The 4,726-nt window shown below is 38.6% G+C and overlaps 1 long non-coding RNA gene across 2 annotated transcripts; it reads left to right on the forward strand.

Annotated features, from left to right (window-relative positions):
- The first annotated feature begins 708 nt into the window (after positions 1-708).
- Positions 709-1,601, forward strand: LOC118599367. Of its 2 annotated transcripts, XR_004948686.1 has the most exons (3): positions 709-812; positions 888-1,021; positions 1,292-1,601. It is a non-coding gene; the product is annotated as an uncharacterized LOC118599367 (long non-coding RNA). The 2 variants fall into 2 exon arrangements; XR_004948685.1 differs by having other exon boundaries at positions 888-1,601.
- The last annotated feature ends 3,125 nt before the right edge of the window (positions 1,602-4,726 follow it).

The raw sequence follows: 4,726 nt of genomic DNA on the forward strand, positions 1-4,726 counted from the left end.
TGACTGATTTAGTTTACTGAGGAATTTCAAAGATTCAAAGGCTTTATTGTAGGCTTTTTTAGAGTTTAGCCAGTATTTAAGCAATGAGCTAGCTTTTTCTTTTTTTTTAGCTAATTTGGAGTTTAGCTCATATTTAAGCAACACACTAAATATTTTTGCAAAATTAACACATTTTGAGGATTTTTGAGCAATTTTATCACAATTTTTTTCTAAAATTTAGGCCAACTTTAGTGCTCTTTCATAGTTCTTTAACAAAATGTCGAGTCTTTTAGCAAATTTAAAGTTTTGCAAATGGCTTTTGCATTTTCAACAAATCCCGTCAGCAATTAAAGTAAATTGCATCACAATTTTTAGTAAAAAGCTTCAGCATCTTAAGTGACTACTTCAGCAAAAAGTATTCACACGAGCATTATCGCAGGTAATGCAACTTTTCTAATTACGTTTGCCTTAATCATGCTTTATCCTTTAACATTCATTTGCTAATTTGATTCTTTTGATGTTAATAAAAATAAATAAAAGCTTACCAGTAAACTCTGTAAGAGCATAGCTAATATATGGCTTTAAGATTATTGTACATGAGCTAGAGACAAAGCATCGTAACCATGCTGTCAGAGCTGCTACTTCCTCTTCGGAAACCCACAGGAGCAAAATATATATTATATATATAGCAAAATGACGGCTGTATAAATGAAGTCGTACCTTTTTTTTTTCTTCCAGTGAAAGGGAAAAGAAGTCAGATGATGTTGCCTAAAGCAACTGAGAAAAATCATTAAGGGAATTCATTTCCCCATGAGGGAAAACAGCTTCCAGCTGTGAGTAACACAACAACAGTCTCTCAGAGTCCCTGCAATAATCCACTACCACATTTGACATACTGTTTGTCTCAGTGCCTCTTTGATCCGACATCACACAGAGGAAGGTGATAGATATCCCATGCAAGGGTAAACACTGCACCGTCACTCTGGTGGCCACAAAGGGCTTCTGGTCACGGATGGAACAGCAGCTAAACAACATCACAAAGGTGTGTTCTCTCTGATCAATGGTTATGGTTGCAACACCAATTGATTCACCTGCACAGAGGAACAGAAAGTAGCACTTTTCTTGCTCTCATTGTGTGTGTTGGGGAGGGAAGTGAACATATTTCAAATAATACCTGGGAGCTTTCCTCTCATTAGTACATCTTCAGCTGTGGCTTCATTTTTAACTCTGGTTTGTGGCTTGTGGGAAAAGTGGTAGATTTGAAAAATTGTCGTGTGCACGCACATATATTTGTATGTACTCATGTATGCAGATGTGCGAACGCAGTCCCAGTGCAGAAACTGATGTGACAAGGTGGGGGCTTGGCCTAGAAGAGAATGAGTGAGCACAGCAGGGGCACGGCGAGGAGCAAGGACGGTAATAAATCAGGACCAAACCGCATGACATTACAAAATCCTCCTCTTCCAGAAATACTGTTTTTAGGCGGTAAGCCAAGACAATGCGTATGGGATAAACACTCATTTTTATTTCTAATGAAACGACTTTTTTAATGTGTGGAATTAATATGCCTTGTCTGGCGCTGGATAATTCAATATCACAAACAAATGAATTGGAAAAAAAAACTCTGATTTTACAATGATTTATTGTGTAGTTGTTCAGCGTTGTATCCTCAAAACAGCAATATGACTTTAGCAAACAAGCATAAAAAATAAATCAGACAATTGGCTTTTCAAATCAGCTGCAGTGTGCACAACATGAAGACAATTGTAAACAGAGATGTTTTGATTATTGCTGCTTATCTATATCTGGCTATTTGGAATAAACTACATAGCATGCTTGGATATTTCATGCTGATTTATAGAGAGTTCTTGAACAGGGGTGTCAAACACACAGCCCACGGGCCGCATCCGGCCTTCCAGAAGAGAAAAAAAAAAAAAAAAGTTTAAAAAACCCCGCCTTCGCCCATCAGCAGCCGGGTTAGGCTCCGGCACCCCCGCGACCCCGAACGGGAAAAAGCGGCCAAGAAGATGAATGAATGAATGAATGATTGTTTAAAAAAAAAAGCAAGTTTCTAGGCCTGGGGTGCGCCCGTTAAACTATCTAATCCGGCACCCCAAACTGGGAAATATGGTACTGATGATGACCATTATTAATGTTTGTTTTCCCTGTAATTCTGGTGTCTCAGATGGTGCACTATAAATACATTGACCTTTGTTTATGTACTGAAACGTATTCTGCATTCACCTAATTTTGAGGAACATCAACCTGTAGGTGCAATTGGCAATAAAATGAGAATGAATAAAAATTGCAATAATATTAAAAAAGGCATAAAAATATACTAATTTACAATCAAAATTTAAGCATGTTTTTGTCCAGATTTTGTTCATTTTTTCCAGCGAACATTTCAACGTGGGCCCAATGTGGTTTACCTTTGGGCTGAGTTGGTGGGCCCAAGGTGGGTTTGTCCATATTTGTGTAGGTGGGCACTCAGTAGTCTGGCACGCTAACTCGCTATGCTGTCTGCTGGGCAGCTTGTTAGATCTCTACGCTATTAGCGTAGGGACCCAGACCAGGTGAGTCCCCACCTAAGCCAACGTAGGCAAACACAGATGGGGCCCCATGAAACCCACGGACAAACCCACCTGGGGCCCACCAATTCAGCCCAAGGGTAAACCATACGGGGCCCACATTGAAATGTTCACTGGGTGTCTCTTATGAGGTGGATTACCAAAACACTTCAGGTTGCTCCTGGTTCGGCCCTTCTGTCAAATTTTAGAACCTTTTGTGGCCCACAAGCTGAAAAGTTTGCCCACTCCTGTTTTAGCCCATTCCTGCGACGAGATATGGTTCTTTAACGAAAATACCACAATGTGCAATTCCGCCACTAGAGGGGCCAAGAGTGGCACTACAAGATCAAGAAATGAACATAATAAACAATGTAAAAATAAGTACTTGGGCTACTAGGTGGGTCCAAAAAGAGCTGCCGCTCAACACGCAATGCAGAATCTCTAATTTCATCTATAAACTGACTTATTAAAACTGAACACATCTGACATGCGAATTATGGTCAGTGTAAATGTAGCTTTAATGTTAATCATAAAATCAACAATATTTAAAAAATAAAACTTATGGGGTTGTTGTAGACTCCGGCCACCGGACAAACAAAAGTGTTGATTTCCAATATTATTGAAAAACGTAAAATTCGCCAATTCTCAGATTTTGCCGCAAAATGGCCACCAAGCGGTGGGTCGTGCGGCCATCCCATAATATGTTCAAAAATCACCGGCTCATCTGATTGGGTTTCGTTTGCGTTATTCAATTTATTTTATTTCATTTATTTATTTTTTGACCCCAAAGGCGATTTTCAGACAATTCATTTTTTTTTTTTGGGAAAACGCTCACCGTGATGTCATTGTTTTGGGGGGGGATGCCGCGCACTATGGCAAAAATATATTTTTAATTGTCCCTAGGTGTGTGCAAATTTGAGTGACTTCAAGTATGTGGCAGGGGTCAAATTTTCGCTCAAAGTGGCAAGAAGAAATAAAAAATAATAATTTGAATAAACATTGCAAAAATAAATATAGAAGTTTTTGTGGTTAGGGTTTTGTGTCTGTGTGTGCATTTTGTGTTCTGCTACACACTGTTCATGTCTGTTTAGGCTTAGATCATTTCCTTTAGGTCTTTTAAGTCCTTTTTATGCCTTTTTTCCATCTTTTTTTCATTGCAAAAAAAATAAAAAAAATGGTCTTTACAGTCAGTGACTGCTGCTGCAGGCCATAAAAAAAGGTCATGGCTACCGACTAACTAATCAATGTTGTAGTTTGAAACAAGTAAAGCTGTAAACCTTGAAAAATTGACTTAACACGTGTACATTTGCTTTTAGTGGGAGATGGACACAATTTTTACTTCATAGAATTGGAAAAAACAAATACAGTATTCATTTTTCAAAGTGTAATAAATTGTATGCAGTCTGAATACATAAAAACTGTTAAATAAAAATTAAATAAAAAAACAAACAAACTACAAATGTACTCGTCAGGCTTAAATAGTTCCTTTTCGTCTTCCAATAAGCATGGAGTATTTGCCATGTTTGAGGGTTTGACCTTGTCAAGAGGATTTGAAGGACCCGAGATTCTGACTAATCTCATTCAGACTCTGATTTGAACGTCCTCTAATGGACAATCAGCTCTCTATATCTGGCTGACATTTTCCTCCGGCTTATCAGCTGCTTTGTCTATGTGCAGGAGTGATGTTCAGGCCTGTTATTACGCCTTGACCTTTTGCTCGACACGGAGATAAACAACACAAAAAGCTGCTAAATAACAGGACATGCACTCTTCAGATTCTCCTGCACATCTTCCAAAGTTTAGTGAAATGACGTTTGAACTAGTAAATGTGAACACCGGTCTTCAATAATTAAAATGGTTGAATTATTTCATTATAAGTTTATTTTTTATTAGAAATTACAAAAGAAAATGAATTTGACACAGTGTTCATGAACTGGTATCCAGTAGCTCTCATTCACCTGCAACTCTTATGTCAGATTTATACTGGTCCATTTCGGTGAGTGGAGAGTCCGTCAGTTAGTTTACATTGCTTCAGTTACGTCTCCGGTCCGTCTCCCTTCCCCCCTCGCTTCTGAAGAAGTGGTTTGTCCTGCCCCCCTGTGTTGAGTGGTTTGTCCTACTCTCTTCACTCGTAGCTGTCTACGCTTGTGGCTACTTTGAAAATAGATCTCCTTCTTTTC

This window comes from Oryzias melastigma, linkage group LG11 (genome assembly GCF_002922805.2).
Source record: "Oryzias melastigma strain HK-1 linkage group LG11, ASM292280v2, whole genome shotgun sequence".
NCBI lineage: Eukaryota > Metazoa > Chordata > Actinopteri > Beloniformes > Adrianichthyidae > Oryzias > Oryzias melastigma.